The sequence below is a fragment of the Hyperolius riggenbachi genome, chromosome 5 (assembly GCF_040937935.1).
Source record: "Hyperolius riggenbachi isolate aHypRig1 chromosome 5, aHypRig1.pri, whole genome shotgun sequence".
In the NCBI taxonomy this organism is placed as follows: Eukaryota; Metazoa; Chordata; class Amphibia; order Anura; family Hyperoliidae; genus Hyperolius; species Hyperolius riggenbachi.
In genome coordinates this window covers 228,472,749-228,487,877 of record NC_090650.1, presented here as the reverse complement: position 1 = coordinate 228,487,877, position 15,129 = coordinate 228,472,749, and positions in this window count along the sequence as shown.

Here is a 15,129-nt window from a genome sequence, read left to right as displayed (position 1 = left end):
GACACGCACCTGTACAAGCCAGCCCAGGGATGTTACCCAAGGGGCGACAAGTGATGTACATAAATATGGCAGCCAACAAATCACTCTCAGTTCAGGTGTACTTTAATGGAGGATTGACTGTATGGGGAGCTGTTCGATTTGGAAAAAATAGCTCTACACTCACACTAAATTGTTTCTTCTCTATATTTATGTACACAGTATTTCATCTGTTCTAAAATGCGAACATCTATACCAGAAATGCCCACACTTTTTCAGTTTGCAAGTTACTTTGAAAATTACAAATTGAAAATCATCTACCTACAGATGCAAGCCACAGCTGCAGCACATGCACAGGTGCGGTCCATCAGTGATTACCATAAGCTGCCAGTTAATTAGATGTATGTCAGAGTCCCCCTCAGCAGGCCAAATAGAACAGTGCTTGACCCAAAAGAGTCACAATATCATGATTACAATATCACGCTCTGTGTCCGTCAAAACTGTAATCAGCAATAACACATAATGCTTCTAAATGTATGGCACCCCACCAGGCAACATCATAATCTTGACAAGTAAGAGGTGGCGCTTATGGATCCTACCTAACCAAACAAGAACAAGACAAAAAAAACCTCTAAATTGGCCTGCAGCTTCCTCACTAAGTTGGGGTACCCCTAACCCCAACTATACACAAAAAAATCTTTCAACAAATGATGTGAGGAGCGCTGGCACTTTCCACAATAAACGTGGTATCTCTTTATTGTTCAATTAACATAAAATAAGGTTTAAATAAAATAATATAGCATAAAATTGCATACAGCATACCAATTCTCAATCCACTCATACACCCATCCAACCTGAGAGTATGCTGATGAGCCCTCAAAAATAAATAGGTGCACCTTAAAAACATCATAATCTTATTGCACTAAGCTCATCCAAGACAAAGAGACAGAGTATGACATGTACGTTACTCAGGCGGACGGTGTGGGATTTACCCAGAAGTCCTTTGTGCTCTACAAGTAGGTAGATCCCAATCTAGCTAATGGGCACCCCTGATCTATACTGTGTGCTCGGGCCATGCGGATCACACTCCCGCGTTGGCCTGAAGTCCCTTATCGCTACTGAATTTAAAAATGAATCTAATTAATCATTAATAAACAGATTGCTGGATCAAATTACGTTTTTTTCTTTATAAATGTGTTTATAGGTTACTTTTCATAATTGTGTCAATGATATGCTTTCATGTACTGGAAAACAAACAGCTGAAATGTGTTTGAAGCAATGGAATTGGTTTATAAAGAGCTGAAGCTTCCAGACAGATACATTCAACCTGAATTCACTGGCAACATTCATTGGGTGGACATTACCAGGAGTGTATAAAAATGACATACAAGCTCTCTCCCTTGAATAGGCCAAGTAAAAAATAAGTAAATACAGGACATGAAATCCTGGACTACGAATATTTCATTCTGGTATACTGTATATTGCGGCTATCTGTGCACAAATGCAAGCACGACAATCCCTGCTTCCTGACTGTCCTCCGACACTGCTGATTGGCTAAAGGTGGCCACATACCATACAATTTTTTCAATATCTGTTCAATTCAAGAATAGCAATCAATGTTTCTGATTGTAACAATTCATAAATCTGACCAATGTACCACACACCTATGTTCAATTTTTCCCCAATCATGAATAAAATAATTGAAAGCTCAGAAAAAATTGATTGGAACTGTACATCAAGTAATTGACAATCCATCGCACACCATACAATTCTTGATAAAGTTGGTCTGAAATTTCCAACATGTCCAATCTCCAAAAAAACCCCCAAAAACTGGAAATTTAATCTGATTTATCGATCGAAAACAAAGAAAAGCTCTCGATTTTTCGGAACAACTGATCGAAATTATCGAATTGGTGAAAAGATTTTAATTTTTTATTGTATGGTGTGTGGCCACCTTTTGACTTTGGTTTAACCTCCCTGGCGGTCTATTAAAAACCGCCAGGGGGCAGCACAACCGTTTTTTTGAATTTTTTTTTGTAAATCATGTAGCGAGCCTAGGGCTTGCTACATGATAGCCGCTGTGCAACGGCATCCCCCTACCCTCTTCGATCGCCGCCAGCGATCGGTGATCAGGAAATCCCGTTCAAAGAACGGGATTTCCTGGAGGGCTTCCCCCATCGCCATCGACGTCGTCACGTCATCGGGAGTCCCGATCCACCCCTCAGCGCTGCCTGGCGCTGATAGGCCAGGCTGCGCAAAGGGTCTAGGGGGGGGGGGTGGGCTCTGCGGCGCGGCGATCGGTGTCGGGGTTACCAACAGGAAGGTTAAGGCGGTGATAGATTTTCACAAGCAAACAAAGCTTTGATTAGTAAATTTAATACCTCTAAAGACTTCAATACAAGCCCCGACAAGCTGTGCGCAGATGCAGTAGCGTGTGGCAATGTTTACAATCTGTGCTCCTGGGCAAGCTTTCCAATTGGCTCATTCGGAAATAGCCAAGCCTGATCAGGTCTCCTCTACTGCACAGGCGCGAGACGCTTGTGCAGTAAAGCAGTTCCGATCGGCTGAGCTGTCTCCGCCTGAGCCGATCAGAAAGCGGATACTGCTGCTGAGCAGGAGCGCAGATTGTAAATATTGTTGCACGTGGTGTTCAGGGGCTGTCACTGCTGGATCCCAGAGGCTTCCCCTTCTCGAGGTAAATACCCCCAGGGCAGTTTTTTTTTTAATACAGATTTCCTTTATAAGGAAATAAATATTACAGATTTCCTTTAAGCTGAACTTGTCCAGCCTTACCGCAAGCAACATCCCAGCCCAGGAAAGCAGCCTCAATAGTGGCTTCAATCCTCATACTTTTTTTTTTTTCTTCTGTATGATAAAATTTCAATTCCAACACATGTACAAGAGGCAGGAAAAGATGTATAACTAGGCTCCAGTAAATATTCGGAGGCTCCTAAAGCAACCAGATAATATGAGGTTAAGCTAATATGTACAATGAGTGAACTTTTGCAGCTGACATAGAATCTAACAATGCTGAACTTGCAAGAATGTTTTTATAGCATAACAGGAAGTGGCGCAACAATCAGTTTAAAGGAATGTCCAGAATGTTGTTAGAATTATTAATAACTTCTTATTTAAAAGAAGTATATACAAGAACAGGAAATATTTACATGAATAAGAGATTATTTAGAAGCAGAACATGAGCAAATTATACTTGAGTACGTTAAAGTTAATTTAAATATTTGCTGTGAAAAATACAAAAAAAAAAAAAAAAAAAAAAAAACACCAACAACAACAAAAAAACCACAACACATACAAGAACATAAACAGACCTTATTGCAGGTCCTAACCTTATTCTTGTCGTACTTATCACCAATAAAAAAATGGTAAATGGGTGTGTCAACCTGCCATAATAAGGTGTGTGATATTTGCTTAAAAAAATATTTCTTCATCTCCCTTGTGGTGCAATATCTAAATCAGAGATGCCAAACTCAATCTCAAATATGAAGAAAATCAAAAACACAGTCTAAGTTGGGGGGCAAATTGTTCATTAAGATTTAAAGCGGACCCAAACCAAACATTTTTTAAATCAAAATATTTAGTTGCACCACTCTGACACATACAAAGATAAATAAACACTCCTTTAGGCCTCTTGCACACTGCAAGCAAATCAGATTCAGATTCAGATTTTTAATCTGTTTTTACATCCGATTCCGATTCAGATTTTTAATCTTAACTGCATGCTGCGTTTTTTGATCCGTTTTTCTGTTGAATGTATTCAAGGAAAATCGGAAACGGAATCGGAATCGGAAACGCAATCGGAATCGGAAAACGGATTTGCAGTGTGCAGGGAGCCTAAAGCCTATGAGCATTTCAGTGCATGCTTTTCAGCCTTCTCTTTTTATAACTAGGGTTATACAGGTGGCAGCCATTAGCAATTCCTCCTTAGCTGGACACCATCTACTCCAACAGTTTGCCGGATTCTCTCCCGGCAATATGAAAGGAAGGGTGGGGTTCCTCCAATAAATGTAAAATATTTTAAAATTTGTCATCATGCGGCTGAAAAAAGGCTGCTATTTATTAATATAATTTAGAAAATAGATTTTTCTAAAATCTTGTATTTTTAATTTGGGTCCACTTTAACAATTATTGGTAAGTGACAATATTTCAGAGACTCCGATGTAACTAACATGTATTGCCCTGAGGAAGAGACCTGTGTCCTGAAACATTGGCTTTGTGTCTGCATCAATAAACATTTATGAATACTGAGGAAGGGTCAGCCTTGTTATACATTCCTACTTCAGACTAAGAGACATCAGACTAAGGGGGAAGTCCTAGCATGACAGTGTGGATTTAAAGGCCAAACGAAGGCTGAATTTACACTGAATGTTGGCATCAGCACCGCCAAAAATAGGCCTTCGGGGAGTACTGTTTTACTGTGCAGTATTCAACTTCTGGCATCCAGCCAAACAGGAAGTGATGCGTGCTTGTGGTCACATCCTGTTTCGAGTATTGTAAAAAAAAACGCTTCTGTGCATCTCAACATCGCCGCACCATTGCCGCCAACAATTTTAAAATCCCTGCATCGCCATAGACTTACATGACTTTTGGTCCCCCGCACGTCGACACAGATACGTGCGCTAACGTCATTTTAGAAGTGCGTTAGATTGAGCACTTCCGGCACACCGCACCACAGGTAATATGAAAGCACCCTTAGACTTTCATTGCCCTGCAACAGCAATGCAGTAAATTGCCACGACACACCGCTGTAATGATTGTAGAATTATCTCCGTGGTCAGCGCACAAGATGTGCGCTGACACTGCGGAATTCCTCCACAAGCGTTTAAATAGCAGAACCCAGCTTTGGTGCCATGCACCTGTAGAGGGGAATTCCCACCGGGAGATGGAGCTGTGGAGTACAGAGGAATAAACCCTCTGCACTTCCACAGATAGGAATTGTACGAGGGGAAGCAATATAGGACAAGATAGCCCCTAGTGAGAGAGAGTGAGCACAGAGACAGGATGTATGTATGTCCACCAATCTAGTCGCCACCTGGCGACGGTGAACACACAACAGCGAAGACCAAGTGGGGCAGCAATCGCAAGAGATGGCGATTGCTAGTAGTGACACAAGACTGGGTAAAGACAGAGCCTAAGTGTAGTAAGAAAGACACAGCAAACAATAATGATCAGAACGCCAAGGAAGATAACAAACGCACTCGCTAAACGCGGTCGCCGCACGAGAAGCGCAACAGCGACAAAACACGTTAATGGCGCGGTCTCCGCACGAGAAGCGCAACAGGGACAAAACGCGCCAACCCTGACTAACAAATGAACCCAGAAACACAAACAAACAAATAACAGAAACACTTGCTAATCAGTTGCCTTACCTCAGGCAACAGCAAGCGTTTACTCTGGACAAACAGACAACAGGAACAAGTCAGATAGGATCCACTGCTCTTCCGCAAGAGCAAGTGCGATCCGCACACAGGAACAGGACTGAAAAGGATCCACTGCTCTTCCGCAAGAGCGAGCGCGATCCGCACAACAAGACAGACAGAAGGAGCAAACAGCAGCAACCGCAGCCGAGGTTATACTCCAAGATACAGACTAAAAAGATCCACCGCCTCTAACGCTAGGGCGATCTAAGTTCAAGACAGAACAATTCACTATCGCCAACCGCTGGCGACAGTGCAATTGCACAGACGGGACAAGACAGAATAGGCAGTACAAATTATACACAACCTGACTGCACTAAATAGGAATGCAAGGAGCACTCCCCAAGAATTAACTACACTAAGCTAGCAATATTAGCAAACAATAAGCAGAGGGCTGAGACTCCAGGTAAGTTAGCAGGAACAAACCTCTATAATCAGCAGGGACTTCTGGGAGGAAATGGTATTTATACTGCAAGCCATCAAAGGAAGCAGCTAAGCAATTTGCATGACAAGTGGATGCAAATTCCTCACCAGAACAGCAACTCTGAAAGATGCAGAGTGAAGACAGGTCTCTTTTCCAGGGACCTGCAGCACCCAGACCTAAAAAATGGTCAAAAAGCTGTCTGCCTGTGCAGACAGCAGAGCAGATCATTACAACCGCGCTATTGTGAAAGGGCCCTGAAGCGAGAAGTATATGGAGGCTGCCAAATGTATTTCCTTTTAAACAATACCAGTTGCCTGGCAGTCCTGCTGATCTATTTGGCTGCAGTAGTGTTTGAACAACACCAGAAACAAGCATGCAGCTAATGTAGTCAGATCTGACAAAAATGTTAGAAACACCTGATCTGCTGCATGTTCAGGGTATGTAGCTAAAAGTATTAGAGGCAGAGGACTGTTATTGTATAGTGTGTGGCCACCTTAAAAGAGGCCTAATAGAGAAGTTCTGTTACCGTTAGGGTTGCCGCGATTTACCGGTATTACGGTATACCACGGTTTTACTAAGCACGGTAATCACGGTAATCACTTTTGGGAAATACCGGTTTTTGCTGTATTTCCGCATCCCCGCCACTGCTCCGGCATTGTCCTGCTCTGTGTCTCCCTTTGTAACGAAGGCAAGCTCCCAAAGCTAGTTTCTGATTGCGGGAGGCTTGCCGACATGAGTGCAGGAGCTGGGTGGTGATGCGTGTCCTGTGATGACGCGGCCACGGCTGGAGCGCACACGGAGATCTATTTCCCCGGCAATGTATCTGCTTGTGGTTTCTTTTTATTGTGGACTGTACCACAAAGGCAGAGGGGGAGTCACCAGGTCATTCCTGCTAAATAAATACGGCAAATGAGAAAAGGCTACAGCCCGTTCTCCCTCCTGCTAGATGCACGCAGCCCCCTGCCTCCCCCCCCCCCCCCCCCTGCAAAGCTGACATAAACACTGATACAGATCAGTGTTCAAAGGAATGTCCAGCTCTCCTCCCCCATAAAAATGAGTATGCCGCCCGCCTGGGAGAAAGAGTGAGAGACGCACTGCACGTGGAGAAGCTGAAGCTTATGACACCAGATAAGCAGTGTTGCTGTGTGAGAGGTGCTGTGTTTGTATGAATGCAGCTAGTGTGTATATGTATGGCATGTGTGTGTGATGTCTGCCTGATGGATGTCTGCCTGCCGGATGGATGGATGTCTGCCTGCCGGATTGGTGTGTGTGTGTTTTGTGTGATGTCTGCCTGATGTACGTTCGTTTGTGTGACGTCACGTGTCCTCATGCCCACCGCTCCCCCCTGTTCTACTCTGTCCCCCTACTTTTTAAAGAAATCGTCCGCAGTGGCTTAGCACAGGACATCACCTAATTCATGTCCGCTCCACCCATTTGCATTTTATTTTTCAGCTCTGGTATCATTTAAAGGAAACCAGAGACGCAGCATAGTGAAAGTTTTATATATACCTGCGGCTTCCTCCAGCCCCATCATGCGCACAGATCCCTCCCACGCTGCCATCCTCAGCCTTTTCTATCGCTGTTACTGAGTCCCGTAACTTCGGCCAGTCGCGGCCAGTTTTACGCATGCGCAGTGCGCTCCCTCCATCTCTTGCAGAAAATAGTACTACGCCTGCGTAGTATTATTCTCCGCTGTAGAGAACGCACTGCGCATGCTCAGACTGGCCGCGACTGGCTCAAGTTACCGTACTCAATACCAGCAATAGAAAAAGCTGAGGATGGCAGCGTGGGAGGGATCTGTGCGCATGATGGGGCTGGAGGAAGCCGCAGGTATATATAAAAACTTTCACTATGCTTCATCTCTGGTACACTTTAAGGTGTATAGTAAAGTGTACCACCAGCATTTTTGAAGTGGACCTGAACTCAAAACGTCGTCCTCTCTGCTCAAAGATATGCAACAGCAATTTATTTCTTTGCTACAGCTGATACAAATCCTAAAATAAATCTGCACAGTTTCTACTTCCTGATTCATGGAAGCAGACATATTAACCTACTGTGCTTTCAAATGGCCTTATTATCTGCCCTCTCTGCCATAGGCAGTCATGTGACACGGGAGAATGAGATTTACTTTTGGTATTTTTTTTTTTGACATTTAAAAGAGTAAATATTTCAAGCATGACAGGAGGACCCTAACCGTTAAGGGTTTAATAAAGAAGAGTTTGTTCAACGTTGACCTTTTCTCATTTTTATAAGGGTAATTGTAATGAGAATAATTGCGCAATACCGTATACCGTAATACCGTCATACCGTGGTATTTTTTTTGACGGTTATCATACCGTGAATTTTCATACCGTTGCAACCCTAGTTACCGTGCCCCAAAATGATGTTTGTGTTAGTTTCTGGTGACTTGCTTAATAACAAGTTTAAGGGGCCATATCTCTCCCCCATTGGCAATAACAATTGATCTGAGGAAGTGGGAGAGAGGCTGCAAAATGTACATTGTATATCAATGTATTGTGGTAAATGTCTTCCTGTGAGAGGTAAGCGTGCGTGTGTGCGTGTGTCTCGAGTCTTGCTTTCACCAACCCTTCCCAAGTCAGAACACAGCTTGCACAAGTGCAGTAGCACAGCATGCGACTGACTATCACAGGATGTGAACTGTTGATTTGGCAGCCTGTGGTAATTATATTGTCTGAAGATCACATCCCATTTTCTAAAATGTACCCACGGCAGAAACAAATGTATTTAAAACTGTCCCCAAAACCTACCGTTAAAGGATACTCGAGGTGACATGTGACATGAGATAGACATGTGTATGTATAGTGCCTATCACACAAATAAGTATGCTGTGTTCCTTTTTTTCTTTCTCTGCCTGAAATAGTTAAACATCAGGTATGTAAGTGGCAGTTCCTGTCTGAGTCAGGAGTGGGTCAGACTACAGTGTAACCCTCACTGATAAGAAATTACAACTATAAAACACTTTCCTAGCAGAAAATGGCTTCTAAGAGCAGGAAAGAGATAAAAAGGCTCAATAGTTCATAGATTTTTAGCTCTGGCATACTTCAATGAATGTGTCATTGAGCAAAAACAATAAAACTGTAAAAACTTAAAAAGTAGATTTAAATATAAAATAAAACTGTGGAATATCTTAACCTTCCTGGCAGTAAGCCCGAGCTGAGCTTGGGCTATGCCGCGCAGGAGGATTTCTCAGGCCCTGCTAGGCAGATTTGTATAAATTTTTTTGCAACATGCAGCTAGCACTTTGCTAGCTGCGTGTGCATTCCGATTGCCGCCGCCACCACCCGCCGATCGCCGCGCACCCACTCCCCCCAGACCCCGTGCGCTGCCTGGCCAATCAGAGTCAGGCAGCGCTGAGGGGTGGATCGGGACTCCCTTTGACGTCACGACGTCGTTGACGTCATCCCGCCCGTCGCCATGGCGACGGGGGAAGCCCTTCAGGAAATCCCGTTCTTTGAACGGGATTTCCTGATCAAAGCGGGTGGGGGATGCCGCTTTACAGCGGCTATCATGTAGCTACATGATTTAAAAAAATTAAAAAAAAAAAAAAAAAACTGCTGCGCTGCCCTCTGGCGGTTTTTAATAGACCGCCAGGAGGGTTAAAAAGTCATTTTTAGGAGAAGGAGGATAGATACAATTGCTTATTTCATTAGTTTATTTTCACCTCGGTTGTCCTTTAAACTGCTGCCCCATAAGTATTCCCCATAACTGTACTTCCTTTATAGTATTGCCCTTTAATACACCTAGCTACATGTTTTCCCGGACTGTTGGCTTTCCAGTTAGTGTTCCCAGGCACTGTGCTCTCCTGTTAAAGTCCCCAGAATGAATGCTTTCCAATAGTGCTCCTGTCAGTGTGCTTGCCTATCGGTGTCCTCAAAAGTACTGCTCCCCTATAGTATTCCCAGTCTGTGTGCTCTGTCTACCGCTAACAATCTCAGCATTGCTGCACCCCTGCTAGTGTCCCCAGTAATGGTGCTCCCCCTAGTGTGCCTGACCAGCAAGTTTCCCCACTAGTGTCTGCAGAAATAAACCTGTCATAACAATCTGCCCTGCTACTGTCCCCAGTAAAGGTGCTCCCCAACAGTGCACCAGACTAGTGAGCTCCTCCTCTGCCAGTGTCTGCAAAAATAAATCTTCCCAATAGTGTTCACAGCTAATGTGCTGGTGTTTTGAGTGGGAGAAGATGTCAGCAGAAACTGTTGAGAAGAAGAAGAGCAGAGCATCCTTAATTTGTTTTACGTATCAATGCAAGCTAATGTGAATGATGAATTTCACATTAGCAATGTGAAACAAGCATGTGAATTTGAAGTTAGATACATTTACATGTAAATTAACATAATTGGTATGCATAAAAAAAAATTGTATGAAAAACATACAAAAATAAAAGATCTAGAACTGTAAAATCGCAAAACAAAGAATAGCAAGACCAAAACAAAAAAAACAAAAAAAGACGAAAAATGTGGCCAAAAGTTGCAGAGATCAGGCTTAGAACCCACTACAAATCGCTAATCGATTTGTATGAGCGTCTTCATGAGCGTTTTCTGGAGATTTTGGTAGAGATTTTAAAAAGTATAAGCGTTTTGCCAACGATTGTGTAGCTTTTTAGCTTTTTTTTTTAACTCCGATTGGTCCTTTCAATTCATTTTAATTTTTTTACAGTGTGTAGTAACTTCAAAACGCTAGCAAAATCTCTCTGTGTAGGATTTGACGTGCGATTACGCCAGCATTTATATACTTTACATTGCAGAAACGCTAACGCCAAAAATGCTGCATGTCCTGCGTTTGTGATTTTGGTAATCGCAATCGCTCCAGTGGAATTTGGCCCATCCCTTAACATTAGCTGAGCGTTTAGGGAAATCGCTAGCGGTTTGAATCGCTCCCTAAATGCTCACAAAATCGCTGTAGTGGGTTTGAGCCCCAAGTGTGAAAGCTACCTTATAGTTACATGTCCCAGGCCATATTACTCTTCCTCCGCTCTGTGTTCAGCTTTGCCCTGCTCTTTGCCCCTCCCCTCTGTGTAATGCTCATGGAAAGAGGCAGAGAGAAGACACTGAAGACTTCAGCAGGGGGAGGTGGAAAAAGACAGTGCAAATGTAACTATAATACATCCGCATCCACAAATCTGGATCCAGACTGGAGAGGGAACAGGCATCCTCATTAGGGATGAGCTTTCAAGTGCGTGTCCAGAGTTTCTTTTTTAAACGGAACTTTAGGATGCCCATTAAAGATACAATCTTTTTCGTCCAATCTCACCAAATCTATGGAGTAGAATATACATTGATTAGATACCTTAGGTTGTCCCTCATATTACATATTAAAATTGGACAAAAAACATTTATATCCGCGGGTCAAGGCGGGGGCGGGGGTTTGGGCCTTTCATCTTGTTGCATTCCATTTCTCTGATAATTCCTCCTTCTGGTTTTGAAGGAGAAAGTATCGCAGCAGTGTGGAATGTGACAAGCATAACTAGTTTTTATTTTTTACATACAGTTATTTGGGCTCAAAAAAAGACATGCGTCCATCGAGTTCCCCCACAGCTCACAGGTGTACACTTTTATTTCGTACGAAACTCAAAATGCGCCTCGGAAGGTAATCCCTAAACCCCCCAAGCTGCTATAGGAGTGGTTGCCTACATGAGCAACCCTGTTTGCCATATTCCATCAAGTTTATTGGTGGTGGTGGGTGGTGGTGTGTTAGGAGTAACAAGGAAGAGTAACAAAGGTAGGTTGAGTGTGAACACTGCAAAGCAAGCAATAATGGCCAATGGATGTTAAGAATTCTGAATGACTAAAAAATTCAAGCAAATTTATGCAGTTTGGAAGAGTCAAATACAGTGACAGCTGCATTTGGTAGGTCCCTTTCTAAACTACATACAAAGTGCAAAGACAATAGCAGATAGACAAGAGTGGATTGTCAATGTCTGTACTGATGTAAGATTTTTACCAGAGACAATGATGAAGGACTGTTGAGGGCCCATTTCCACTATCGCGAATTCGCATGCGTTTTTCGCATGCAAATACGCATAGCAATACAAGTGAATGGGACTGTTTCCACTTACATAGTTACATAGTTATTTTGGTTGAAAAAAGACATACGTCCATCGAGTTCAACCAGTATAAAGTACAACACCAGCCTGCTCCCTCACATATCCCTGTTGATCCAGAGAAAGGCGAAAAAACCCTTACAAGGCATGGTCCAATTAGCCCCTAAAGGGAAAAATTCCTTCCCGACTGCAGATGGCAATCAGATAAAATCCCTGGATCAACATCATTAGGCATTACCTAGTAATTGTAGCCATGGATGTCTTTCAACTCAAGGAAAGCATCTAAGCCCCCTTTAAATGCAGGTATAGAGTTTGCCATAACGACTTCCTGTGGCAATGCATTCCACATCTTAATCACTCTTACTGTAAAGAACCCTTTCCTAAATAAATGGCTAAAACGTTTTTCCTCCATGCGCAGATCATGTCCTCTAGTCCTTTGAGAAGGCCTAGGGACAAAAAGCTCATCCGCCAAGGTATTATATTGCCCTCTGATGTATTTATACATGTTAATTAGATCCCCTCTAAGGCGTCTTTTCTCTAGACTAAATAAACCCAGTTTATCTAACCTTTCTCGATAAGTGAGACCTTCCATCCCACGCATCAATTTTGTTGCTCGTCTCTGCACCTGCTCTAAAACTGCAATATCTTTTTTGTAATGTGGTGCCCAGAACTGAATTCCATATTCCAGATGTGGCCTTACTAGAGAGTTAAACAGAGGCAATATTATGCTAGCATCTCGAGTTTTTATTTCCCTTTTAATGCATCCCAAAATTTTGTTAGCTTTAGCTGCAGCTGCTTGGCATTGAGTACGATTATTTAACTTGTTGTCAATGAGTACTCCTAAGTCCTTCTCCAAGTTTGATGTCCCCAACTGTATCCCATTTATTTTGTATGGTGCTAGACCATTAGCACATCCAAAATGCATGACCTTACATTTGTCAACATTGAATTTCATCTGCCATGTATGTGCCCATATAGCCATCCTATCCAGATCCTGTTGCAATATGACACTATCTTCCTGAGAGTTAATGATTCTGCACAATTTTGTATCATCTGCAAAAATAGCAACATTGCTCACTACTGCATCTACTAGGTCATTAATAAATAAATTGAAGAGCACTGGACCCAGTACAGACCCCTGTGGGACCCCACTGCTAACAGTCTCCCATTTTGAGTATGATCCATTGACCACAACTCTTTGCTTTCTGTCCATTAGCCAGTTCCCTATCCATGAACACAGACTCTTCCCCAGTCCTTGCATCCTCAACTTTTGCACCAGACTTTTGTGGGGAACAGTGTCGAAGGCCTTTGCAAAGTCCAAGTATATCACATCTACAGCATTCTCAATATCCATATTAGCATTCACTACCTCATAAAAGCTGAGCATGTTAGTCAAACAGGACCTGTCTTTAGTAAACCCATGTTGATGCTGAGAAATAAGATTATTTTCTACTATGAAGTCATGTATAGTATCTCTTAGTAACCCCTCAATAGTTTGCATACAACTGATGTTAAACTTACAGGTCTATAATTTCCTGGATCAGATTTTTTGCCCTTCTTAAATAATGGGAAAACGTGGGCTGTACGCCAATCCACTGGGACTCTGCCAGTTGCAAGAGAGTCACAAAAGATAAGATAAAGGGGTTTATCTATAACTGAACTTAATTCCCTTAGGACCCGAGGATGCATGCCATCCGGGCCAGGTGCCTTGTCTATTTTTAATTTATTTAGTCTTGCCTTCACTTCTTCCTGCGTTAAGTATTTAATATTACAGTTAGAAGATTGAGACTCTTCCGCCTCTGTAGTTTGCAACAGTGCTGTTTCTTTTGTGAAGACAGAAGCAAAGAAAGCATTTAATAACTCTGCCTTACCTTGGTCATCCACCATTGAGTTCCCATCCTCATCCTTTAGGAGTCCTATACAGTCAACCTTTCTTTTTTTAGAGTTAATGTACTTGTAAAACTTTTTTGGGTTAGATTTGATATCCTTAGCGATTTGTTTTTCAGCTTCAATCTTTGCCTGCCTAATTTCTTTTTTACAATTTTTATTGCACTCCTTATAATTGCTTAGTGCAGCCTCTGTCCCCTCCTGTTTTAAGACCTTATAGGCATTCTTTTTCCTCTTCATTTTATCTTTAACCTTTCTATTCATCCATAGAGGCCTTTTTTTAGTCCTAGACATTTTGTTTCCATATGGGATATACATACTACAGTATTGATTGAGTATAAGTTTAAAAGCTTGCCATTTCCCTTCAGTGTCTTCCCCTTGTAGTACATTATCCCAGTTCACCAAACTTAGTGCCTGCCTAATTTGAGTGAACTTTGCTTTTCTAAAGTTCATAGTTTTAGTGGTCCCGCTGCCCCGTGGCCTATCAGTCCCCAGCTCAAACGTTATCATGTTGTGATCACTATTTCCCAAATGTTCTTGAACCTGCACATTTGATACATTATCTGGTCTATTAGAAATGATCAGATCCAGTAACGCATTCCCCCTAGTTGGTTCAGTTACCATTTGAGTCAAGTAATTGTCCTGTAGTGCTGCCAGAAATCTGCTGCTTTTACCAGAATGGGTAGCCTCAATACTCCAGTCAATGTCTGGAAAGTTGAAGTCGCCCATAATTATGACCTCATTTTTACCTGCAGCTTTTTCAATCTGCTGTAGTAATCGCAGTTCTGCAGCTTCATTAATAAGAGGTGGCCTGTAGCATACCCCAATAAGCAATTGGCAACTTTTATTTCCACCATGAATATTTACCCAAACAGACTCCACATCTTCGCAATCTTCCTCCATCTCATCGTTGAGGACAGCTGTAAGAGAATTCTTAACAAAGAGACAAACCCCTCCACCTTTTTTCCCTGTTCTATCCCTCCTAAACACATTGTATCCTTTTAAATTAGCTATCCAGTCATGGCTTTCATCCATCCATGTCTCGGTTATTCCCACAATGTCATAGCCTTTGTCATTCAGAATGAACTCTAGTTCGTCTATTTTATTTGCAAGGCTCCGAGCATTGGTTACCATGCACTTTATATTTTTACCACCACATTTACCAATTTTGTTTACATGAAATTGGCTACTTGAATTTTTACCAACCTCCTTAATCTTTACACTGTCCCCACCCCCCTCTCCACCCTCAATAATGATAGGTTCCCACTGTCTTTTTACCTCATCTTGTCTATGTATTGAGACTTTATCCTCCCGCCTCCCCCCAGATCCCCACTTGTCAGGATTCC